General features: G+C 41.4%; 1 protein-coding gene and 1 non-coding gene across 41 annotated transcripts in view; one reads left to right on the forward strand and one right to left on the reverse strand.

Annotated features, from left to right (window-relative positions):
• Window positions 1-27,605, forward strand: part of NCAM1 (neural cell adhesion molecule 1) — a 330,666-nt gene that overhangs the window by 49,671 nt on the left and 253,390 nt on the right. The window lies entirely within an intron of this gene.
• LOC146399856 (U6 spliceosomal RNA) lies at window positions 22,943-23,049 on the reverse strand. Its single transcript, XR_014816981.1, has one exon. It is a non-coding gene; the product is annotated as a U6 spliceosomal RNA (small nuclear RNA).

Here is a 27,605-nt window from a genome sequence, read left to right on the forward strand (position 1 = left end):
AAGCCACCTACCTGTCTGTACATTACAGATTTGCTGTAGAAGTATTCAGTTTATAATACATGTATATTAAAAATAATTTTAACTGTCCCTTGAATATGCTGAGCTAATTGAGTGCCAGACTCATTAAGGAGTGAATGATGCAGTGACTGAGAGTCAAGAAAAGGGTTTCTTTTCATCCAAATTTGCTTACATATCAATATGTGTCAGCACCCGCCTAGCTGAAAACTCACACATCTTATTTAAGATTTCTTCACCAGATGGTTTTACCTAACGAATTTTGAGAATAAAAGTCAGAGACATCTTCACTGTAAAAACACCAAAGAGATAATCAGATGACAGAACTCATTGTGTATGCTTTCTTCCAACCGCAAGAGAAACAATGAGATGAATTTTAATATCTAGCCAACTATTTAACAATTATTTTTTCTCTTTTTTTATTATTTTTATTTATTTTATTTATTTTTTATTTATTTATTTTTTTGTCTTTTGTCTTTGTTGTTGTTGTTGTTGCTATTTCTTGGGCCGCTCCCGCGGCATATGGAGGTTCCCAGGCTAGGGGTCCAATCAGAGCTGTAGCCACCGGCCTACGCCAGAGCCACAGCAACGCGGGATCCGAGCCGCATCTGCAACCTACACCACAGCTCACGGCAACGCCGGATCGTTAACCCACTGAGCAAGGGCAGGGACCGAACCCGCAACCTCATGGTTCCTAGTTGGATTCGTTAACCACTGCGCCACGATGGGAACTCCATATTTTTTCTCTTTTTTGAACATTTTTGTTTATATTCATCTTGTCATTTTTCTTTTGCGGTGTGTACTCACAAGTAAATATGCTTGTTTCTCTCTCTCTCTCTCGTTTTTGTTTTTTGTTTTTTGTTTCTTGTTTTTCCTAAAATGAAGATCATTTGAGAATTCTAGGAAGAAAATTTTTACTTTCAATTTTGGAGGCATTATTTCCTTGTTCGTAGGCTTCCAGAATCAATGTTAAGACATCCAGTGGCATTCTGATTCCTGCTTTTCTGTGTGTGCCCAGGTTTCCATTTTGGGGGTGTGGTTTAATATCTTATTTCTATTCCTAGTATTTTGAAATTCCACAGTTCTGTGGCTTGCTATGGGATCTTGCATTTGTTGTGTTAGACTCTTAGAGGAACCGTTGTGGTTTGAAACTCAAGACCCTCAATTCTGTGAAATTTCCCTGTGCTAATTCTAGGATCACTTTTTCTTTCTTCCTTTTTCCCCCCATCTCTTCTGTCTTCTCTCTGTCTCTTTGTGTCTGTCTCTATTTTAAAAAAATCTTTTTATTCAGATTTTTGGGCCTTCTGGGTAAGGCCCTTAATTTTCTTATATTTTCGTATTTGTCATTCTTTTCTGCATTCAAAGGAATTTTTCTCAACTCCCCTATTGATTTTTCTTAATTATTGTGATCATATTTTTTTAGTTTCCAAGAGCTCTTGATGTTTCCCTCCTTCCAGTTATATTATGAGTATAGTTTTTTTTTTTTTTAATTTCAAGGGGTCCTAATTATTGTTTCTTTCTCATTTTGTTCTGCCTCTAACATGATCTGCATTTATCAAACATCTTTTCTTCTATTAGAAGGCTTGGCTTCTCTCTTCCATATTAGAAGTTTTCCCCCAACTTCTGGTGACCCTTGGCTATCCATTCATAATCATACAGGGATCACACACCTGAAGGGACCTGCAGGATGGCTGACTCTGAATGATGAATTTCACTAGAGGTTCCCAGCTAGACTTTTCACATCTCTAGAGCTTGCCTCTGGGGTGGTTGGGTTTTTGTAGTCTTTTGTCTGGAGGAATTGGGGGATGGAATCTTTGCTCTGGCACTTTGGATGTGGGTGGGAGGAAGGGGATTTGGAGAGAGGGGTCTCAGTTTACAAACACCCACTGTCTCCAGGTGGGCATCTCCATTCCCACTCATACCTTTTCTGTGCCTGGTGTCACCTACTATGTCTCCTGAGTCCAGCCTTATATTTTCTTTGGGGATCTAGGGAGGAGTGATGGTTTAACTGCAGTATTTAGGATGGGGACCTGGAGGCCTAACTGCTCATTTTATAAACTTACATCTTGAATATGGAAGTTAGGTATGACTTTCAAGCACATTAAAACATGTCTTTTCCCAATGTCATTCAATAATGATGCCTTTTTCCCTAGTTTTTTTTTTCTTTTTCTTTTTTTCCCCAAAACCATGTTGACTGCATCTCCAGCCTAGAGCTTCAACACATTGTCTCTCAACATGTGTGTTTTTCCTTCTAAAGAGATTTTGTCACCATTCTTGATAGTAGCTTTGAGCAGTCTTTCTCTTTGTTTGCTTGATTGAGCTTTTATATCATATTTTCCTGGCCAAGACATGTTATTTTTTGGTTTCCAAATATTCTGATAGTTTTCCTTCTGATTTTGCAAGATTGGTTTGTGAAATGTCATTCTGAAGTGAATGACTTGGCACTTTTTGCACGTGTATTTACACACAGGAGATATCAAAGTGCGCCCATTTGCATCTCCACATACTAAAACCCGTATTTTAAAGAGACAACCTCTCCTTTCTTGGTTAACTATTGCTCTCCACAAGGGAGTCATGGATTGTGGCCAGGAGCATCCTGTTACTATCATCACATTGTGGGGACCTTCGTGGACAAGAAAATCCATATCTGTCTCAGTTCTCAATACTTTCAGGTGGTTATCACTTTTAATCACTATCTTGTACATTTTCGTAGTTTTAAACCTTTTTTTTTTTTTTCCTATTTTGAACCCACAGGTGGCATTCCCAATTGCAAACAAACTTTTTAAAAACAAGTAAATAAGTCATTATCACAAAAGAACAAGCACTATGATTTGTAACTTGTGTGCAGGGGTGAACTGGATTTGGGAGTAGTTTTGTGCTAGTAAATAGAACTTTTGATCAACTGCAGTTATGGAAGAAAGTTGAACCACTGAGTGTTTTTGGTAATCAAAAGTGAAAGAGACAAAAGCAGACAAAATGCTTCATAAGGTGCTAAGGCAAACATAATTTTCAAAAATGACTCTTAGGAGTTCGAACCTAGCACAGGTTCTTTCCATGGGACAGCTGATGGGGCAGCAGTGGCATTGGTGATTTTTTACATAATGTAATTTTATTAAAGTTGTGTTCTATTGTCATGTTAGGAAGACTATAGCTTTGATATTTAGAGGGTATTAACTTCTCTAATCTGTTAGGACTTTTCATGAGAAAATTAAAAGACCCCCAATAAATTAGCTGCTAGGAAAGAAGAGAGTCTGCTTATCTTCATGAGCATGACAAACATTTTTAAGAGTGTAGAAATTCAAAGCCTGCTTCCCTCTCCTTTGGCCACTGAGTAGGAAGCAATGCATTAATCAAGGCAGCTTTCCAAATAATTGTGCTTCGGGTTAGGGCCTCAGATTTAGTGACTAAACCCATCACAATTCATACCATTCAGGGGAACACTGATTGAGTAGCCTCTGTGATAAGCGCTGTACCAGGTGTATTTTCCTTGACGTAAACCGAGGCATAAAGTATCACCTTCACTTACAAAGGAGGACCTTGAGGGAGTCATAGAGGCGTTGTATAATTGTCCAAACTCAACAGCATTGGTAAGTACTGGGCCTGTGACTGCAACCTAGGTTATGGTTTTCCTCCTAATAAACAATTCCTGGAGTTCCCTTGTGGTGTGGTGGTTTAAGGATCTGACATTGTCACTGTAGTGGCTTGGATTCCTTCAGTGGTATGAGTTAGGTCCCTGGCCTAGGAATTTCCACATGTCATAGGTATGGCCAAACAAACGAACCAACAAACAAAATTCCTCATGGGAATGCTACCTGTCTTCTTCCCCTCTAAGTGCAGTGATTTCTTTGTGTGTGTGTGTTTTATTTCTATTTTATTTAAGTATAGTTGATTTACAATATTGCATTAGTTTCAAGTATACAGCACAGTGATTCAGATATATATATATATATTTTCTCAGATTCTCTTCCCTTATAGTTTATTACAGAAGACTGAGTATGGTTCCCTGTGCTATATAGTAGGTCCTTGTTGGTTATCTATTTTATATACAGTAGTGTGTGTAGGTTAATCCCAACCTCCTAATTTAGCACTGTTCCACCCCCTTTCCCCTTTTGATCACCATAAGTTTGTTTTCTGTGTCTGTGAGTCTCTCTCTGTTTTGGAAATGTTTATTTGTATCCTTTTTTTTTTTAAGATTCCATATATAAGTGATTATTGTATGATATTTTTCTTTGTCTGACTTACTTCATTATAATCTCTAGGTCCATCCGTGTTGCTGCAGATGGCATGATTCCATTCTTTTTTATGGCTGAGTAATATTTCATTGTGCGTATGTGTGTATGTACATACAAACCACATCTTCTTTATGCATTTATCTGCTGATGCACACTTTGGTTGCTTCCATGTCTTGGCTATTGTAAGCAGTGCCGCAGTGAACACTGTGGTGCATGTATCTTTTTGAATTCTTTCTTAAAAACCAGTTGAGGAGATATCCTTAAACAAAAATCTGTGCTATGCAGCCTAGGTTTGGGTAACAGCATCCAAAAGTCTCCTACAGTTCTCATTGGGGTAATGTCAGATGAAGGGAGCAGGAGAATTTAGGATTTATTTCTATTCTCAAATTGTCATCAGATAGTCTAAAAGCATCCTGTTGATCATTCGGAACAAATCCATGTAAATAAAGTTACGGAATCTTAAAGCCCTAGAAATCTTTCCTGCTAACCTAGGATCCTCCTTTCAATCAGCAGATGCAGTCCAGGCTAAGGGACTGGTGCAAGGTCACAAAACTGTCATATTGTATTGATTCTAAGATGCACATCTTTCCATTTTAATGCTTATGAGTATAGGATTGCTCCATGGTGCCTGACAGCTGCTCTCAGCCATGCGGCAGTTGTGATGTAGTTGCGATTGCCTTTGCATGCATGAACAGCCAGAGTACCAGAGGCACAGTTTGCAGCCTGGGTATCAGCAACTTGGAAGGAAATCCCGAGACAATAGTGGAGCCCTCTTACGGATGCTGCATCGTCAGTGCTCTTGATAGCACAGAGGTTATATTGTGTGAAAAGACATGGACCTGGATAGTGTAGAGTCAGACATAATTCAGAGTTGGATTTCTGAATGTGAAGAAGTGTTAGGGATACTTAACTAATTCATTTTCCTGATATTTTCCTTTTTACTTAAGTATAAATGCGATATATGACAAAAATCTGCCTATAAAAGAACTCCCTTGTTAGTACAAAAGAGATATTTGAAATGGTAAGGCTTTGTGTCATAGTTTAATCCACAACTTTTATTTCTTTCTTAGTGCATAAAATAATAGTGCATCCCCACAATACATGGGGATTTAGAGTTCATAATGAAGAGTTGCTAAAATCCCTCTTCTTTATACTCTTATTCCAGTATGCTTTCATCACATGGATTCTAAATGTAAATAATGACATTTTTCCATGGAGGATCAAGTACATTTATCCTCAAAGTGAGGCCTTCATGATGATGCTCTGATGGTGGCTTTAAGAAATATCATAGGAGTTCCCGTCGTGGCGCAGTGGTTAACGAATCCGACTAGGAACCATGAGGTTGTGGGTTCGGTCCCTGCCCTTGCTCAGTGGGTTAACGATCCGGCGTTGCCGTGAGCTGTGGTGTAGGTTGCAGACGCGGCTCGGATCCCGCGTTGCTGTGGCTCTGGCGTAGGCTGGTGGCTACAGCTCCGATTCGACCCCTAGCCTGGGAACCTCCATATGCCGCAGGAGCGGCCCAAGAAATAGCAACAACAACAACAACAACAACAAAAAGACAAAAGACAAAAAAAAAAAAAAAAAAAAAGAAATATCATAGATATGGAGTAAGTTTCATGTGGCCATTTCTTATAGCCTCCCTTAGTATAAGCAGAGGGGATTTTTCCAAAGCACCCCTCGATAAAAGCAATTTCACTGGGGTGGAAATACATGGTTATAGTGAATTTGGCCAGGACAGTTTCAGAGCAGGATTAATGACTCACTTCCACCCCTGAAAATCTTTACCAGTTCACATGTCTAATTTTATTACCTGCAAAACTTTCCCCACAAATGAGTTGCAAAGGGTACCCCTAAGTGAGTTGAGTTGCTGGTTATAAGCCAGTTAATATTGAAGGATTACTTCCCAGAATTATGATTTTGAGTTTAGAGTATTCACATGAACATCATTCTTCCAAATAGTTCCAGACAGACACCAGTTGTCTGTCCAAGTGAAACTAGAAACATCATCTGGAGATATTTTTTTCTGTTCTTTCAGTGATTTTAAATCAATATGTCGCAAGTTAGGAAGAAAGAGAACCAGAATCCATTCTGGTTTTACACTCTGAATGTTTTTGGATCCATTGGAAGATCATTCTTACTGATCTCCCCTCAACTCTGGTTTTAGGATGCAGACTCTTTTATCTGTTTAGCAGATTCTGGGGTCAGTGTGGGTCCATGGAGCCTGAAGCATGGCTGAGTCTTGTGCACAGGGCCAAAGACCAAGGAAAGGCCAGCACAAGCTGCAGACTGTCTGGTGTTGTCCTGCCGTGTCTCTCACAGAGTGATTTAGGGGTGTCGCAGAGCAGGGGTACAGTCATTGGGTTTAAAGGCTTTGGCTGTTTGTAGGGAACCTGAGTTAGGCTGAGACACTGACCTTGAACTTTGTATATGTGGAAAATGGCAGACAGTATGTTTGACAAGGTGGTCATCTCAATTTGTGTTTCCTTTTTAAAACAGCATCGACTCACGCCATAGAATTATTGACATATTAGCAAACATTTTACCTGCTCAATAAACCTTTTTTTTTTTAATTTCTCAAAAGTTTATTTGCGCACACATTAATTCAAATCAAGCAGCACCAAACTAAAGTAGTTAGAAACACTCCACTGACAGGAGCTGGAGAGAATTTTTTTAATAGAGAAGAAGTGGAAGCAAAGCAAGAAAGTTATCTGGCTATAACTTAAGCAGTTGCCTTACTTAGGAAATCCTAGTTAGTCGGTTGTCCTTAAGTTTCATTTTCTGAGATTCAAGTGCACTAACTCTTGTTTAAGTTTTTGGTTTGCCTGCGTGGGCTACCAAGGCACTAGAACTACCTCAATCCAATGGCCTCCTTGTTTAATTACTTTTAACAATTCATTAAAAAAAAAATTTCTTTACAGTTATAAAGAATTACACTGGATATATATGCTAACGAATTTAGGCCTTGCAGAATTATATCTCCTAATGACCATCAGTATAAATAAATGAGATGCAGGTGAATCCATGTTATCTCATCTATCCTTGCTGATGCTTATTATTACTCAAAGGAGTATTAATGGGAATGGGATAAAGAATGAATGTTATAAATGCTTTTTTTAAAAGTGTAAGAGTTAAGGAAAAAGAGAGATAACCTAGGGCTATGGTGTGTTTAGGGAAGATTTGACAAAGGAAGTGAAATTCTTTTCGAGGAGAATGTAGACTTCAGTTTGGCCAGGAACCAAGAATCACAAATCAGCATTGTAGACAGACACCATCCATACATACACAAAGATCTGTGTAAATAGCTCAACATAACTCTGGGACTAAGTAAAACAATTACATAGCTTGAGGGAAAGAATGGATTGAGACAGAGAACACCAGAAACATTAAAATCTGAAGTCACAGGTCATCAGATACTGAGATATCTCATATGTGTTTTGAAATATAAAAACAAAGACCTAATTAAATTGGAATTACATATTCTGGGGAAAACACAAGTATGAATAATAACAAGATACATATATTTAGCTAACTCACTCAAAATGAAAACTCACAATTAAAGTAACATCAAATGAATGTTCAAAAATTACATGAGTAAAAAAAAAAAAAATAATGGAGTTCCCGTCGTTGCGCAATGGTTAACGAATCCGACTAGGAACCATGAGGTTGCGGGTTCGGTCCCTGCCCTTGCTCAGTGGGTTAACGATCTGGTGTCGCCATGAGTTGTGGTGTAGGTCGCAGACGCGGCTCGGATCCCGCGTTGCTGTGGCTCTGGCGTAGGCTGGTGGCTACAGCCCCGATTCAACCCCTAGCCTGGGAACCTCCATATGCCGTGGGAGCGGCCCAAATAAACCTTGAAGTATGGGGAGGCAGGAAGTCTTCCTTGGGGTTACTTAATTGGAAGGGTTTGTTCTTCCTTTTTTGTTTTTTTGCTTTTTAGGGCAGCACCTGCAGCATATGTAAGTTCCTAGGCTATGGGTTGAATCGGAGCTACAGTTGCTGGCCTATACCACAGCCACAGCAACGCAGGATCCGAGCCGTGTCTTCATCCTACACTGCAGCTCAGGGCAACTCTGGATCCTTAACCCACTGAGGGAGGCCAGGGATTGAACCCACATCCTCATGGATACTAATAGGTTTCTTTAACCACTGAGCCACGACGGGAACTCCATTTGAAAGGTCTTAAACAGCTGTTACTGTGTAGGAACGTAAGCCTATCTAGACAGCCAGTGGGGAGAGGAGGTTCCATAGATATGTAACCAAATGTGATTTAGTGCTTATTTTTCTCTTGGACTCATCATTGAAGTACATTCCTGGACCAGAAAGAGCTTTTTTCAAGACTAAGTATCCAACTTTTGAGTTTGAAAAGTAAGATCAGGGTCGTAGACATGGACTAAGCTTGTAGAAGATGAAGAGATTCATACCAGGTTGGAGGAGTCAGTTACTTGTGTTAATTCCAAAAGAGTTTGAGTGATGCTTCACACTGTATATTGATGAAGAAGGAGCAACTGATAGGAATAAACAAAAGCAGAAGGGAAGCGAGATGACTTACCTGCAAGCACAGTAAAGCTCTCATTTATGCTCAGAGTCTGCAATTTCCAACATAAGCAGAGGCCAGTGCACAGGCTAAGGAGATGCTGAAGCTTTCTTTGACTCAGGGAATTGAACCACATTCTGAACCAGAATGGAACTATTAATTCAGTGTTAAAGGAAAGCAAAACCACCTAATGAACCAATTTCATGTTTTCTAAAAGTATGAAAGTGGAATAAAACTAGGATGTCAAAGCATTCCCAGATCTAATTCTCAACTAAATTGGTTTTCTATTTGATTCACGTCACTGGCTGTGATATGCTAATTACAGCCCCTTCCTATATATTTATTAGAGCAATATCTCGTTTGAGCAATTCATTGGTTTTTAAAAAATAGCTCTCTATACATGAAAGAGTTAAATGGCATTCCCTCCGAAACATTCTATAAATCTGACTTCTCTATATTAGTCAGATGGGCTTTCCATAACATAAATACGAATTAATGAGGCTTGACTCTATTTGCTTCGTTTTCCTAATTCTCATGAATACCAGGATCATATAGCTTTTCAATACAATAGTTGATAATTACATAGCTTTTCAATACAATAGTTGATAATTACATAGCTTTTCAATACAATAGCTGATAATATAACCACCTTACCTACTATTTATGTGTCATATTCTGTTCTCTGGAGTGCTTTCGTCTAATGAGCAAACATCAGCTATATACCTGAAAGAAAAATTGCTCTTATGCAAATAATTACTGATTTATAATTACCGACTTTGCTGAGATGGAAAGATTGGCTCTTTATTACTTTCCCTTGCAGCTGTAGCCAAGTCAAGGAGGAAAAGCAAAAAGTCAGTTAGTGAGAGGACCAATTATTTAATTGTATAATCAATGACTGAAAATGTTAATTGAATTAAATCCAAGTAATGTGCCTATTGCGTACATAGCACTAGCCATAAGGGAGATTTTGGTAAGATACCTTGCCCACATAGGAAAAGTCAAATGACAGTAAAGTCTGGTTATTATTCAGTGTCAAATGAACTCTTGTTTATTTTTTATGTTCTTTTTTTTTTTGGTCTTTTGTCCTTTTAAGGTCGCACTCGCGGCATATGAAGGTTCCCAGGCTAGGCATCTAATCAGAGCTGTAGCTGCCAGCCTACACCACAGCCACAGCAATGCAGGATCTGAGCCGTGTCTGCAACCTACACCACAGCTCACGGCAACGCCGGATCCTTAACCCACTGAGCGAGGCCAGCGATGGAACCCGCAACCTCATGGTTCCTAGTCGGATTCATTTCTGCTGTGCCACGACGGGAACTCCTATTTTTTAATGTTCATTTTTAAAAATTTAATTGAGGCATAGTTGATGTTCAGTGTTGTGTTAATTGCTTCTGTGCAGCAGAGTGATTCAGTTATTCATGTGTACATACCCTTTCTCTTTCAGATTCTTTTCCTGCTTAGGTTAGAACTCGTGAGATAGTAACTCTCATAGACACAATTCCAGAAGAGGAGGTAGTTAAAAGATCCATGGTAGGGGTAGGCCTTTATTTGGGCCTTTAATTGGGGGTAGGATTTTTAATGGGGTGAAGAGGAGGGTGGATAAACAGAGAGGTTGTTGTTCATGGTACCATGCCCGCCGTGAGCAGCCATAAAAGAAATACCCTGTGTATGGTGGGGTTCCTGTTGATCTCCTTTGGTCTACCCCACACTGGCCTGTACTCTTCAAACTATCAGAAAATCATGGACTTGGAGAATAGATTTGTGGTTGCCCGGGGGGAGGGGGAGAGAGTGGGAGGGATTGGGAGCTTGGGGTTAACGGATGCAAACTTGCTCTTGGAATGGATTTACAATGAGATCCTGCTGTGTAGCACTGAGAACTATGTCTAGATACTTACAGTGCAGCATGAAAATGGAAGAAAAAATTATGTATGCATGTATGTGTCATTGGGTCCCCATGCTGTACAGTGCAAAATATTGGTGTGTCAAAGGACAATGAAAGGCTAAAGAACTCCTTCAGATGTTTCCATTGTGGCTCAGTGGAATAAGAACCCGACATAGTGAGGATGCAGATTCCATCCCTGGCCTCTCTCAGTGGGTTAAGGATCTGGCGTTGCCATGAGATTTGGTATAGGTCACAGATGTGGCTTGGATCCGGTGTTGCTGTTGCTGTGGTGTAGGCCTCAGCTGCAGCTTGGATTCAACCCCTAGCCTAGGAGCTTCCATATGCCGCAGGTGCGGCCCTAAAAAGACAAAAAAAAAAAAAAAAAAAAAAAAGAAAGAAAGAAAAAAGAACTTGTTCAGGTGGAAGGAGGCTGAGGAGGTAAGGCAACTAAATGCAACGTGTGATCCCGGATTGGAACCTGGTTTGAGGAAAAAAATTCTATAAAGGACATTTCAGAAAAATTGGTGAACGTTGACTATAGATTTTATATACAATATACTAGCATTGTATCAGTGTTAAATTTCCTGAACTTCATAAATTCATTGTGTATTAGTTCTGTAGGGTTGCTGTAACCACAAACGCAGTGGCTTAGCACAGTGGAGAGGTATTCTCCTCAGTCCTTGAGGCTGAAAGCAAGGGGTAGTGAAGGGCCGTGTTCCCTCTGAAGGCTCTAGGGGAGGGTCTTACCTCGCCTCTGCCCAGCTCCTCGAGGTTTCCTTGGCTTGCAGTCACATCACTGCAAATTGTGTCTGTCATCACTGGGCCTTTTCCCTGTGTGTCTCTGTCTTCACAGGGCTGTATAAGGGCACTAGATAGTCTGACGTCATCTTAACTAACTGCATCTGCAGAGATCCTTTTTTTCCAAATAAGGTCACATTCTGAGGTTCCAGGTGGGAGACACTAGTCAACTCAGTATAAGTTATACACGAGACTATCCCAGTCTTCAGAAGAGAGATGCTGCGGGATTTAGAAGGTAAAGGATCATGATGTCTGAAACATACTCTCCAATAGCTCAGCCATTATCATAAGATTATGTGTGTATTTATGGAGAGGGAGACAAAGCAAGGTGGAATCATGTTAATGAGTTTCAGTGAAAGATCTATTTGGAATGTATAATTTTTGTCACAGTTCCATAGGTTTGAAACTTTTCAGAATAAAACATTTTCTGAAAATCAAAAGAAAAATTTACAAAATCAGATCATGCTTATTTTTTTCCTCTGGACATTGTCACATCACGCTTGTTGCCTGAAACTGCTAAAGCTGTATTGCTAACAAATCTAAAGATGCAGCCAACCGTCAGAGTAGTGGAGCCAAGAGATGGGTTTTTGATGTTCACATTATCAGTTTACCTCTGTTCTCCTATGGGAGATTTTTTTTTTTAAATGCCATAAGCAGGTTTGAGTCAGGATTTTAGCTTCTTGCAGCTAAAAACAATCTGCCTCAAATTGAGACATGTCTGCAAAGCTTTGTGTTGTATTAGCTAGGTTATTGTCAATCTATTCCATTTACTGGAAACAAATAAAAACTCCACTTTCATACCTCCATGCTCCATCTGTATTTATAAAAGTAATTTAAAATACCCAAATTCTAAGGCAGTTTTTCAAGTTAAATGTTAGCATTTTGTCCAAGATTTTGTTACATAATAATGGACCTAATTGTCCCTTGGAATATCAGATTAAATGACATTTCTTAAAGACGAAACCTAGTCTAGATTCCCCCTCATGATATTTTGTTCCTTAAAGAAAGAGCACACAGCCAGAGTATTTCTGTATATTTTGTGCACATTTCTAATTTTTGAAACTTTGTATATTTATTCTGTTGCATGCAGGCCTGGCAGATATGTTCAAAATATATATTTGTCGTATAGTTGGTAGTCCTTTTAGATTATAACTTGCATGAACTTACCATTTCCTGAAATAAATAAAACAGAGCTGTGCAAAGCATAATATGATGCATCTTTTTAGATGGAGCGACACACTAGCTCCGGGCAGGCCATCCGATGGAAAAGCATCCTTTCGGAGCAGATGGTTCTCCTCCACTTTGCCCTGCAGAGGGCCAGGGCACTTGTTTGTGCGGGGAGCCTCGGCCTGAGGGTGGAGAGGCAGCTTGTAAAGTTATTCCCGTGGGGCTCCTTTCCGTCTGCTGAGCGTCACCCCTGACACAGGACAGAACAGGCAGGCGGCTCCTTCCCTTCTTTGAGGTGAATGAACGGTGTCATAAAGGAGGACTTGTATTGGGCAGCGTGACGTGATGCAGAAAGAATGTTGTGATGAAATACAAAACTGCATGTTATAAAAGACCGTCATGGAACTCGTTCGGGGTCTATTTTGCAGTGTCTCCCTTACCAGAAGATGTTTCGAGGGATAAGTTATAGCAGTAAAAGGCTGAGCCTCCATGGCATCAGCAGCCACCCAGGGATCCTGTGACACTCTGGGCTGTAAGCAGAGAGAGGCATTCAGGTGAGTGCATACACCAGGCAGGCAGAGAAACCGAAGCTCCCGGAAATCTGAGCTCAGAAACCTGGAGCTGAGCCTGGCAAAGTTGGGAGCGTGAGGGCTCCTTCTGGATCCAGAGCGGCTGGGGGCGTGGGGGTGGGCACCGCAGCAGGTGTTTCTGGTTCTTCACTCAGAGGCCGCGAGTGATGTAACACAGCATCCCTGGGCCTGGGCGAGCCGCTGCCAGCCAGCTTCTCACCTTCCCCACTGGCTTCCCCACCCACAGTCCCTGCCACCTCCGGACTCCTCCGTTCTCATCACTTTCTCCATGCCTCTCTGGTTCCCCGTGTCCCTCCAGCCACTCTCTGTCATCCTTTTCGTTCTCCTTCCCGCACCTCCCGGCTTGCTCCTTCCGTATTTTCTAGTTCAGGTCTCTAAAGAGACAGGCTTATGCCTCAAGCCCCAGGCCACACCTTGGCACTGCCCATCTCTGGTCCAGGTGGCAGCACCTGGCAGGCATTGGGGTTCAGGCAGATCAAATACAGTCCCCTAGGCTGCTTCCTTCAGTAAGAGCTGTGGGAGTGGAAGATGCCACACATCTTATATATCCAGAGAGATATTTTTATTGTGCCCCTCTGGTGTCATGGACACTTTAAGATGGATGGCTGGGGTCCCTCCTAATTTAGTAGCTCTAGACAGGTAACTGGGAGCAAGCATTCCACGTACACTCTTAATATTGGAGGTGGTACTTCTCTCATAGGGTGTCTGTTATAAAAGAAGACAAAGGTAGAATATGAGAGGACCTTGACTCAGCAACCTGGAGATACCAGATGTTGAGCGGGCTTCCCAGGAGAAGAGCCAAACCTGGGTGATGGTGCTGTGCCAGCTTTTAAATATTTGATTTAAATGGATTGGAAACCACTGACAGCTTTAATTGGAGGAACTCAAGGAAATGTCCATGAAGGGTTCAGTGTTCTAAGCCTGTTTATGTATCTGTTTAGGAGGTTGGGTTCAAGCAAATTATAAGTACTAGGGCTTTACTGTGATCAGCCAGGCACCGAGTTAAAAACTTTACACGCCATCCTGGTCAATCTGCAGGACAAGCTGGGGATTAGAAATTAGAGAGGTTGAATAAACAACGTTCTCAGCGGCACAAAGGTGGTGACCCACCTGCGAATTTGAGTGTGGGGGTCTCTTTCTGGACACTGTCCTTCTCCTCTAGTGCTGTCCCTCTGCCACTTCCCCAACCCAAGCAGCTCTCACTGCATAGTGAGGAGTCACCCTTGAGCCTTTGGGGCCCAAGGCAGGAACACACATGTCTATGCAGAGCTTGGGGGAGAAGCATCTGGCGGGAGGGAGGAGGCACGAGGCCCAGCGCCGCTGCTTTGGAGGGTGTGCTAATTGCTTATTTCTGATGATCTCCTGAGAGCCTTTGCTGATGGCCCTGAGGGTCAAAAGAGAACTCGGCTAGAACCAGGAAACGAGGAGGGGATCATTATCTTCATTTTGACTGTTCTGCAGGGTATGCGCTGGTGTTCCCTGAGAGAAAAGGCAAGGCAGCCCTTCAACTTTCTAAATCACTTGCAGGAATAAAAGGACGAGAAATAGGTCACAAAGAAGCCAGGGGCCACGTGCTAAAGCAGGCCATTCTAAATTACAGAGTATTTTGGTGTGTCCCAGGCCGACAATTGGTGTCCAAATGAGTCTGCTTCTTTGTGGCTTACTTTTCAGGGGTGAGTGTTTATGGGGACAGGGTGCTGCCAATGAAGTGTCATTTTAGAGGGAATCAAGTCTACGCACAGACCTGGCACGATTCTATCATAGTTTGGAATACCTGGCCTTCTTTAATGCACAGCATGTCAGCCTGTTTCAGTGGCCCAGTCACCTTCCTTGCATCTTGAAGTAGTTTGCATGGAGGTAGAAGAAACACCTCCACCTTCTCTTACAGGACATGAGATTTTTCTCCTACGAGAACATGACAGGGTGAGTTGTTAGAAGCCTCATTGCTGGAAGAGGTGGATGGGGCTGAACGGGGGGAAGCCATGGTAATAATATATAATGAGCTGAAATAGAAATTTAATTGTGTCTAGATATGTTTTAAGTTTGTAAAAAGCAGACATAAAGCTGTTATGCTTTTCAAATCTTTCCAATTTATTTTCCAAGAGTCCTGTTCTCTTCACTCTTTAAATAAGAACAAGTGAATAGTGTCTATTACCGCGACTCCTGGAAAAAACAATGGTTTGTATTCCCCTGGTGTCACAGTAGGCTTATTTAGCTAGTGAGTAATTCCCAGAGCTGTGGTGACTTCATCAATGGATCTGATGCACAAACAAAAACATCCTTCACTTGGCTCTGAAAAAAATAAAAGACGATTGTTGGACCTTTTGTCGATGGTAAAAATCGGCCATGAATAATGTGTGTGTGTATGTGTATTTGTGTGTATGTACATGTGTGCGCGTGTGTACCCAGAACTTGAGGACACCTTGATACATTAATGAACTCTAACCAGGAGCTTTGAACCTGAAGATGAGAAGGAAATACACAAAGTAAATATGAGGATTTTTTTCCTTTTGATTTATAGCAATGACATACTATGGTATATGCTCTATCTGCATCATATATTTCTACCATATTGTGCCAACATCCCTGTTTGTCCCAATAAATGAAAATTTCCAAGTCTAACAAAATTTGAAGAAAACAGTGGTCTTGGCATCTCTCATCCAAGCAGTAAGGGTGAAATTAAGTTAAACAGCTTTCCTCTGAGCGTTTCCATCATATAGGTATGAAGTATGGAAGTCAAAAGAGAGAAATCAGACAAACCAAAACATCCTCTATTTGTCCAAGTGCTGCTGTTTGTACCAATTATATTTGGAGTAAATTTCCACTGGACCAAGTGTATACATTGAAATCTTCCTGAGATTTAGATCTTGCATCTCTTATGCTGTCCTACTGGCCTATGATTTAGCCAAAAAAGTAAATAGGGCCAAAGTCCATGACTTTCTCTTGTGCATGTGTTTTATTAAAATACTTTCAAGTTGTAGTAAAAAACCTATGTAACATAAAATTTATCATCATAATCATTTTTAGTGCACAGTTCAGTAGGGTTCAGTATATTCACATTATTGTGCAATGGCCATGCCAGAAAAAAGTGCGGAATGAAAGGGAGGTATTTGGGGAGGGAACTTGTGTACTCACGAGAACTTATTTCTCAGCAGTATAACCATGGGCCATGTAGATAAATCTATTCAGGCAACTCTCCCCTTGGACAATTGCTGTTGGCATGTTCCATGCTCATCATGGGCGAAATTAACTCTACTTCTCACAGTTCCCACTTTAGGAGTCTTGGATGGGGCTACTTAGATTTCCCAGATTATTCACTGTTCTAGCCATGCGTGCATGGCTAAGCCATGTCCGTTCAATATATTTCAATTAACTGGGCATGATAAACCTGAAATATTTTGCTCTATTAATGATGGATCGTATAGATGGTGGGGCCAGAGTCAGTCATCTACTCAAAATACTGCTTTGGTAGGGCTTAGTCTTTAAGTCATTTAGAACAGTCGTGGTCTTAAATGCTTTAACCGGAAAGACCTGTTTTAGTAGACTCATTACAAAATTCCTAAGTGGTCTAGGTTTATTGAACTATTATTTTTGGTAGAGATTTTTTACTACCAAAATTACTATTTTTCCATGTTGGCTTCATCATAAAGAACAGAGGGCAATGGGATTGGTGGTGTCTTTGCAGCACGAGGACGCAGGTTCAATCCCTGGCCTGGCACAGTGGGTTAAAGGAGGCTTCATTGCCGCCAGATCTGATCCCTGGCCCAGGATCTCCATATGCTATGGGGCGGCCAAAAAAACTTAAAAAAAAAAAGAAAAAAGATCAAAGAGAAATGCTTGTCGATATTTGCATAATGAACCAAGGAAGGAATAGGTTTCTGATTTTCGGGAGTAGTGGAAGGTGTTTTACCCTTTTTCGTGCTCTGGCCATAAGGTGAGAGAGGAACCCTTCTCTTTGGAATGCTCCATGTTTGGTCACGCCTAGGGAGAGGGGACACCTTATGTGTTGCTAACTGACCACAAACTGTCAGCACAGCCTTGGACTGTCCTTTACCCCCAGCCAGCCTGCCAAACACAAACCCTAGGCCAGTGAGACAGTATTTGGACTTTGGGGGAATTAATGTTACATGAGACCATAAGGGTCAGGCCCTAATCCAGTGGGTCTCTTGTCCTTCTAAGAAGAGAAAGAAACACCAGAGCCCCATGGGAGGACAGTCAGGAGGCCACCTGCCAGCCAAGGAGAGAGACCTCTGGAGAAACCAGAGCTGCTGACACCTTAACCTTGGAGGTTGAGCCTCCAGAACTGTCTGCTGGAAAGTAGACTCCCGCTGTCGAAGCCCTCTAGCCCACGGTGTTTTGTTATGGCAGCTCCAGCAGATAAGCCATCACAGTGGCTGTCCGCCTAAGAATTCTGGAAGAGACCTCCTTTGCTTCACCTTTGACTGCTTGGTCAGAGAGAGCTGTCTCTGCAGCAGCATCAGGGGTCCTTCTAAATCCTTCCGGAGTCAGACCATCCTCTTTGCCAGAAACCGTTCTGCCATCATCCTAATCAGTTTTAACCCCTTCACTTGTCAGCTATTCCCACCCTCATCGACAGCTTGGCTATTTGAACAGTTTTTCAGCACTGCTTTCATTGCCTTTAGTGCCCCTTTGTAGGAATGGTGATTGTTGTCATTGCATTTGCATTATACCTTTGGATAGACCTCATCCGAAAATCAGGAAGAGATCCATTATGACACTGCGCCGATGAGGAGGAAAGGACGTGGGCGGTAGGAAGGGCTATTTTGGTTGGAAGGATTCCTGTCAGTGCTCAGTTCACCAGTGAATATGGTTCTAAGGTAGCATAGGCGTCCCCCCAACCCTCTTAGCTGTAGAGACGTGGATATTCAGATGACAGAGTTCCCGTGCATCCTCCCTTCGAACCAGTCCTTAGACTTCTTGATATAATTTTTATATTTATTTTTATTTTAGAAACTGAAGATTTTTTATTTTTTAATTTTAAAAATTTTAATTATTACTTTTTAAAAGTATAGTTGATTTACAGTGTTGTGTCAATTTCTGCTGAATAGCACAGTGACCCAGCTGTGTACATATGTGTGTATGTGTGTGTGTGTGTATACATATATCTATATATACTTTTTCTCATACTATCTTCCATCATGTTCTATCCAGAGAGATTGGATATAGCTGGACCTTTTTTTTTTTGCTTTTTAAGAGCCACACTCATGGCATATGGAAGTTCCCAGGCTAGGGGTTGAAACAGAGGTGTAGCTGCCGGCCTACACCACAGCAACCCAGGATCCCAACCGTGTCTACAATCTATACCACAGCTGAAGGCAATGCCTGATCCCCGACCCAGTGAGTAAGGCCAGGGTTCGAACCCACCTTCTCATGGGTACTGATTGGATTTGTTTTCACTGCATCACAACGGGAACTCCCTGTACTGTATTTTTTAATAGCAAAGGGCATTGAGTTCTATGGAAATAGTCACACAAAGCTGAGCACACAGTTATACAAAGCACAGCACAACTTAGTTTGATCCTAGAAGAAAGTATGGGAACATACCTCTGCTGAAGAAACCACTCTTAGGATTAAGCAACTCACAGAATGGGAGAAAATATTTGCAAATGAAGCAACTGACAAAGAATTAATCTCAAAAACATACAAACATCTCCTGCAGCTCAATATCAAAAAAACAACCCAAGAAAAAAAAATGGGCAGAAGATCTAAATAGACATTTCACCAAAGAAGACATATGGATGGCCAAAAAACACATGAAAAGATGCTCAACATCACTAATTATTAGAGGAATGCAAGTCAAAACTACAGTGAGGTCCCACCTTACACCAGGCAGAATGGCCATCATCAAAAAGACTTCAAAGGAATTTAAAAGCCTTTTTATACCCATCGTTTTATTGGAGTCATTATATCCTAGCAGATAGTTAGTGATGTATTATTCTTTCTTATTTTCCCAGCTGATGGCTCCTGCTAGTCAGGAACAGCTAAACTTACAGAAGAAATTGGTAGTAATAATAGTAATAATGGCAATACAGTTGAGTGTTTACCACACTCCAGGTATTGTGCTAAGTGCTTTACTCACATCTGGCAGTATGAATTGGCTGAATGAATCAGAACATCACTTCAAAAGGTCATGACCTAGGATACTGCGGTCCTTCCTCCGTCCATCGCAGAGGGGGATGGACAGCACATCCGTGCTCAGAACACTCTTATGCAGTGGGCAGTGAATGGCATAAGTTGTTAGCATGCCCTTCTGGAAATGTCTGGTCAGAAGTCCAGGAAATCAACCAGGAATAGAGAACACATTATATAAATATGTCTAGGGCTACATTTGGAAGCCTTATTCTAATAAAAAACAGAACTAAGCTATGATAACACACTTTGTGTATTCATTTGGGCTTAACTCACGTAGTAATAGGTACAGGAAAGTGGCCATAAGAGACAGATCGGAGTATGTTTTCATCTTTTCCTAACCTCACTTGGCTTTAGGAATTTCTCTGAATTGTTTTCATGCTTGAGGATGTGAGAAAGATATTTTCTGTTTGTGCATTATATCAGTTCAGTCCCTAAAGAATATCTCTTTTATACAAAACGTACCTAAAAATGTCATGGTGATTTTTCTAATTGTGAAGAAACTAAAGAAGCTGGCGGCTTGTGCAGGTTTACAGATTGTCATTTTGCGTGGTTAGAGTATTATGAAAGATCTTTGTGGCTTTTAAAAAACCTACGCTAGAATGTTTGGCTTTGCTTGGTTGGCCTTCAGGATTATAATGCCATTTACCGGACTGTTCTAAGCCTCCAAAATAGCAGAGGTAAGGAATTAAACCAAGCCACATCTGTAGCTATGGTTGTTTCTGTGCAGTATGGAGAAATTAGCCCAGTAATGTGTTGAAGCAGAACCAGCTTATCATTGAAGTGCTAAGAGTAATTTGCAAAAATATTTTGTAATAGGAATTATGGAATCAATCCAATGAAGTGAACAGAAATTCCTAATAGGTAAGTCTGTTGTTAGGCTCCCAACTTGAAACTTGAGTTTAAAAAGATACATTGAGACTAAGCATGTATTGGAAGGAGTTGGTTAAAGCAACTCCTTTAAGATAATGTTCTCAATGCAAACACACTGACTTGGGAGAGTGAGTCTAATTCTTTGGTTCATAGTTTAGAAAGCTGGACATATGCTGTTCTCAGATGGAATATATTTTGCTGGTTTATTCAGCTAGTGAAAAAGATGGAGGATTTTGGCATCTCTACCTTTGTTCTTTCCATTCTGGGCAGGATAAATTCTTCTGGGATGACATAGATGATCTCCAGTAGCATTCTAAGATAATGCTGTGCCTGCCACTTAGATGTGTGAGATGAAGGAATTTAGCTAATACCTTCATAGAAATCTAACAGATAGAATTTAGAGACCGTATTTTTAATAACTGGGCATAAATGGGTTTTGAGAATTGAATGTGGTAGCTAGATTGCCAAGAAAGCACAAGTTGAATGCTGTTACCAATTAAGATTAGGTTTGGCCACATATGACCAAAAGCCTAAAATAAGAGTAGCCTTAACAAAATAGTTTATTTCTCTTTTAGATAAAAGAAATTCAAAGGTAGGTCATGTAGGACTGGGATGACGACTTCCCTGTGCTGTCAGGACCCAGGATTATACTTCCCTGCTCTCAGTCTTGATTAGAAGGATTCTGGAGTTCCTGTTGTGGCTCAGCAGGTTAAGAACCTGACATAGAGTCCCTGAGGATGCAGGTTCAATCCTTGGCCTCACTCAGGGGTTAAGGATCTGGTGTTGCCACAAGCTGCATGGAAGAGGCTTGGATGCAACATTGCTGTGGCTGTGGTGTAGGGTGGCAGCTACAGCTCTGATTTAACCCCTGGCCTGGGAACTTTCATATGCCACAGGTGCAGCCATAAAAAGGGACAGAGGGGAGAAGGATTCTACCTCATGGTCTAAAATGGCTGTTAGAGCTCCAGTCATAACATCACATCTACATTCTAGTTAGTTGGAAAGAGGAAGTGACAAAAAAGGGCAACCCTCCCTCCCCCAAAGGGAGGGTTCTTAGAAGATGAGTGTCTTTTTGGCTGAAACTTGGCCACCTGACCACACCCAGTGCAGGAGAAGCCAGAAAATGTAGGCTGGTGGCTCATTGGCAGGGTACCTCTCTAAATGTCCCATTCTTATTACTACGACAGAGATAAGAGAATATAGGGAGAAGAGGAGCAAATTCAACTGCTAAATACTTTCCTATTTACACCAAAATGAGAGCTATACGAACTTTAATAAAAGGTGGTACCATAGGTGTAGGTTATCTTTCTCACCATGGAGAAAACCAGAAAACCTCTGGAAGAAACTCATCTTAGAAAACAAATAGTCAGTAGTTGATTGAAATAAGATGTTAAAACACTGATTCCTTCTGAACAGCCTTACATTTCTTGTGCAAGCAAAAAAGAGAGATGTGGCCAGGGAGCAGAGAGACGGAAATGATTAAATGCCAACTCCATGACTTTTAGAGCAGTTCATTCAGCTGCCTACCCACAAAGCACTTCCCAAGGAGGTTACAGCCAAGAATTCACTTGGCCAGGCTTGGCCATTTTTCATTCGTTTCAATGACCACCTCCAGGAAAAAAAAAAATTCTCAGAGAAGAAAACCCATTGAAGGGCTTGGGGAGCACGCACAGAGTAGATTTTCCTTTAAAAGAAAAGAAAAAAGAAATAGCTTAAAACCACCTATGTTTGACGAATCATTTTAGAGCTCTTGTTTCCACATGTGTGTGTCTGAATTTATGCATCAAAATTAATACAAATATATACAGACCTATTCAAGGTCAAGTTAATAATTTTACAGACTTAGAGGCTCCATCTCTTTTCTTGTTTTAATGATGTTGAACAAAATGAAAAAATAGAAGAAAATGCTTTTAAAACAGCCTGGCCAAAAAACATGAAAAGACTTTTATCATTCAGTAAACTGCAAGTCTTCCTTAATCAGAGGTCCATAAACTCAATTTAAGGCATGGGGCAAAATTTTGTGTCTGATCTGTGAACAGTATTTGGTAAACCTCAGTCACAGGTTTTTACAAGCTTCTTAGTTCACCTTATAAGCTCTCTAGGAGCTTTTTAGGTATTTAAAAATGACCCATCTAGGTTTTCCTCTCTGAGATACCCTTTATCACCTCAAGGGGTCGCCTTGGGCCCTCCGTTCCTCCTCCGCTTGGCACGGGTGCGAGGGAAGGCCAGAGCACTCCCCAGGCGTGTCAGTGTCAGTTGCTTTAAGTTGGGGAGTTTCCTCCCAGCAATCTCTCACAGTCTCCAGGAGAAGCGTGAGGAAGGTGATGGATGTGGAGGCTCCAAAGACCAGTTCTGGTACTTCTGGGCCTGACGTGATTGTGGCCTTGAAGACAACAGCCGGAGCAGCTTTTCACCCACTGTCTTCAGCCTGGAGCTTTAGCTGAAATTCAGAGCCATCAGGCAAATTCCCATTCCCATATATCCAGTTTACACATAATAAGTTTTATATCTTGGATACTTTTTGACTCTAGTTTACCTTTTTACCCATTTTAGTTACCTCTCTTTTTTTCTTTTTTTTAAAATTAAAGCATTGTTGATTTACAATGTTGTGCTAATTTGTGTGCAAAGTGACAATAATATATATATATATATATATATAAATTATATATATACACACACACACATACACATACATTCTTTTAAAAATATGGATCACTTCATGAATTTGTGTGTCATCCTTGAGCAGGGGCCATGCTGATTTTCTCTGTATTGTTCCAGTTTTAATATAGGTGCTGCTGAAACAAGTACTGTAGCTTCTTCTTAAGTAATTGTTACCTTCTGTGGTTGTTGGAGTGCTTTATTTGTTTGCCTCTGCTATTCTAGACATCTAGTGGAATCTAGAAAGGTTGGTATCAGCCAGTGTGTCAAAAGCTTTAAATTTAATAGGCATCTCGGAGACGGTTTTCCAGATTCCAACATGTGCTAACAGATTGCTTGCAAAAATAATGTAACGAGGTATTTTTTAACCTCATTCTGAAGTTTACCTTTTCAGCAGTAAAATGGGGATTAGGACACTTCGGGCTTATGATATGGTGAAAAAAACTATAACCAGTTGAACCCAGGGGTGATTTACTACTTGTGCTTTTCTTCATGCCTACTGGAGAGAATTTGCAATCTGGAAATAAATGACCAGCATATTCCAAGTTGTCTCATCAGTGGTTTCAGAAAATGCTGTAGTCAGTTAGTGGTTTTGTCATTAAAATGTTGGACTGTTTAGTCTGCAAACCACTAGAATTAAATAATTTGCTTAACTAACAGTAATTTTTATATTTCCCAAATCATTTTTTCATCACAGACTTTCAAGTACCTAAGTACATATAGAATTTTTTCGTTTTGTCTTTTTAGGGCCATACCAGAGGCATACGGAAGTTCCCAGGCTAGGGGTCAAATCGGAGCTGCAGCTGCTGGCCTACACCACAGCCACAGCAATGCCAGATCTGAGCCGTGTCTGCGACCTACACCATAGCTCATGGCAACGCCGGATCCTTAACCCACTGAGAGCCGGGCAGGGATCAAACCTGTGCCCTCATGGATTCTGGTTGGGTTTGTTACTGCTGAGCCACAATGGGAACTCCTATATGGGATTGTTCTTAGACTCTAAGAGATATAAATGGAAACAAGCTTTTACTCACACGTTGGGTTCTAGTTTGTAGTCATGAGACATAACTGGTTACGTTATGAGAACTAAAAAAACTATTAACTATTTATGCATCCATTTCTTCCTTCATTCACATATTACTTGTTTAACACCTACTTAATGTGCCATGCACCCTTACATGTGCTGGGGTTTGGTGATAATGCATGAATGAAGACCCTGCTCTCGGAATGCTGTCACTCTGATCAGAAAACAGATGGGGAAAGGGGAAATGCGTGAACGAAGGAACGAATGAAGAAGTGAGATGTTTCAGATAGTAAGAAGTCTCATGAGGATAGTAAAATGGAGAAACAGGAAGAGAGCTAAGTGGGTAGAGAGCCGGTAGTCAAAGAAAGCTGCCATCGACAAGGGAAACAAGACTTGAATGATGTAAAGGAGTCAGCAACGAGAGACAGGCAGGCGCGCACATGCAAACCTGGAACCCTAGAGTAAGAGAAACGTTGCAACGTCAGCATGGGTTGACTGCTTTAGGGAAACTTTTTTGAGTTGTTGATGTGTAGCTGTCCACACTATGCATCTGGACATAGTTTGCACATATTTTTAAGGGGTTCCCGTCATCAACTAATGTTTATTGAACTGTCAGCAAATATTTATGAAAGCCTGCTATGCTCAAGAACACTTATTAAGTGCAGAGCACTGACTTATGAGTTATAAGGATTTTCAAAAGATAGGATTCTATGGTTTAAGGGAAATATTTCAAAGGAATTACAAATTTATTGGAAAAAAACTCCAGGGCCTTCTTGGCGAAACCCGGTACATTCCAGATATCCAGCAGATATGAAGCCAGAAGATTAAACCAAATAGGTAATCATTTTCTTTCTCATTGCCCAACTAATAAGAATTGTAGAGATGGGCAGGAATTCATGGCTGGGACATATGTGAACTCACAGTGGACCTAAGAGGAAGTAAGCTTTTCATTGGCTAATTTGCTTCTTTAGGATTTTGTGCCTTTCGAGGAAGCTGAATGTCTCTATTATATGGAGAGAGGCTCCTGTTTTCTGCAGTGCCTTGTGGAAACGTAGGAGGAGCCTTCACAGAAAGGGACACATCACAGCTGACTTCCTCTTATGGCAGTGGCACCCTTGAAGAGGCAGGTGGGGAATGATCAATATGTTATTTTGAAAAAAAATTAGGAACAAATATTGTGTCAAGTTTAAACGGTGGCCACAAAAGATGCCGGACACTGTAAAATGTCCTTCTGTGGTTCAGTATCTTGCAGGACAGGAGCACAGACTCTGGAATCGGCCCTGCACATGGTTACATGAATGACTTAGCATCTCGGAGCCTGAGTTTACTCATCTTTAAGATCATAGTGATAATGATAATAGGTACCATTAAAAAAAATCTTGTTAGGCAAGGCACCTAATGTGAGTGAGAGCCATGCTAAATTGGAAGTTTTTAAATTTCTATCTTAGTGTTGGAAAAACAGGCTTAGGTAAGTAGACAACTTACCTACACGTTCAGTACGTGGCAGAGCTAGACTCACAGCCACCTCCCTCTGCGGCCAGGGTCATCCATCCTCAGCACAGTTCACCTTGCGGGCTTGTTAGGAAGCTTAGTAATGGTCCATGCAAAATGCTGCCAAGCGGGCTGGTTGCAGGAGGATGTGATAGTTGTGGCGCATTCCTCATGATGATGATGATGAGGCAGCGAGGCTTTTAATAGGTACCCGCCAAATACCCAGAAGACTATGGCAAAAGCCAAAATTTCTTGCGTATAGGCAAACCACGAATATGCCATGATAAGATCAAATAGGCTGACTGTGCAGAAATTGTGCTGTTCTAGAGAGGTTGTGTGAGATGCAAGAGGAGAGGGGTTTGGGCCATACTCAGTCTTTTTACCAGGACAGTGCTTCAGCAGATAGGAATTATTATTATCATTTACTGTTGATTGTGTCAGAAGGTACCAAGCTGTGTGACTAGGTAGTGGCACAGAGGATAATGTCTCATCTTGTCTCAGGCCTGCACTCTCACTGGTGGATCCTAGAGTTGGGATCGTGGGGAGTGGCAGGTGCAGGAGGGGTACTCCTCTGGTCTCCAGGGGTCGTTTTCATTGACAGCACCCCCGAGGAGACTCTTATTCACCAGACCCAGCTCTGAATGCCTTTGGCTAGTTTCAGATATCAAAATGACCTCTGAAGAGTCCCCCTTGTGGCTCAGCAGGTTAAGAACCTGACAGTGTCCCTGAGGATTTGGGTTCCATCGCTGCCCTCACTCAGTGGGTTAAGGATCTAGTGTTGCTGTGATCTGTGGTGTAGGTCACAGATGCGGCTCAGATCTGGCGTTGCTGTGGCTGTGGTGTAGGCCGGCAGCTGCAGCTCCGATTTGACCCCTAGCCTGGGAACTTCCGTATGCTGTGGGTATGGCCCTAAAAAGAAACAAAGCAGGAAAACCACCTTTGAGTTATTAATCCTTGAAGATATCAAAAGAATATACTTCAGTTAAATTATAAGCTATTCAAGAGCAATAAGCTTTGCTCCCTAATATTTCGTAGCAGAAAACTTTTTCCCCCCTTTATGTTTGGACTGCATTGTTCTGCCATTTTTCTTCTGCACGATGGTTCCAATGACCTTGCTTCTTCCTGGTTTGTTCTGATAGAAAGGACTTGAGCTTGCTCTTGCTCTCACTCAGTCAGGCACTTGTAGTCGGTGCCCACACGGGAAAGAAGATTCCGTGGGCCGGTGGTGGAGCAGGAAGGTGAGGCGTATTTGGTGACTCTTTTTTTCTTCCTCCATCCAAGGACCTGGGGTCATCTTGAGATCTGTGTGAACAAAAGAACAATGCGATATGACAAAATTTAACTTTCTGAACAATTACATTTTAAAAACAACCACTTCTTCCCCTGTGACATTAAAAAAAAAAAAAAATTCAAAATGTGGGTGTGTTTCCCAAAGAAAGAAACGACATCTGGGATGTTAAAAGAGTACATAGACCCAGCTGAGGCAACATGTAGGTGACAGTGATTGCAGAGGATACTGAATCGAAGCGGTGTAGGGATTTTAAATGTTAGCACTTGGTCGGTGCCCGTCAGTATCACACAACGCTGCTGCTGCCCTGGGAGCGAAGCCGTGTCCCCGGGTGCTGAACTGCTGAACGGGTTTCGGTACAGGTGTGAAAGCTGCTGCTCCGCGTTCAATTAAGTTTTTAGTTTGCTGAGACCTTTTAAAGATGATCTCCTAGATTTTCGTTTTCATAATCCTTGTACTACTGCCATGAAGAACCCACTGCAAGGTAAATCATTGGTGTAAATAAGTCATTGGCGTGAAAGTTGATCTCAAACAACTTCTGGCATTTAGTACGGACTGCCTGTGGGGAATTTTTATCTCCATGTGTAAGAACGCTCTTACCCCAAACTGCCACATCTAGGAAGTCATTAGACGAGACACCCCCAGGTAACCGAGGACCTGCCTCATGTGACTTCAGGGAGCGAACTTTTCTGTGAGTGACTTGAGTTTCTTTAATAAGATTTGATTGCAGTTTAAGGTGAATTAAATCAGAATGTCTATATTCCTGGTCTTAGTGCTCAGGGAACCTCATGGAGATGATGCCCTGTCAGGGTTTTGAGATTCGTACTGAATAGAATGGGAAGCCCCTTCCAGGACTGAGTCTGAGGATGAGAATCACATTGGGATCAAAGGCAATTTCATAGG

This window comes from Sus scrofa, chromosome 9 (assembly GCF_054392235.1).
Source record: "Sus scrofa isolate SSC_HxYL_T2T_F1_AM1 chromosome 9, Sscrofa_HxYL_maternal_Yorkshire_Landrace_v2.0, whole genome shotgun sequence".
Lineage (NCBI taxonomy): Eukaryota > Metazoa > Chordata > Mammalia > Artiodactyla > Suidae > Sus > Sus scrofa.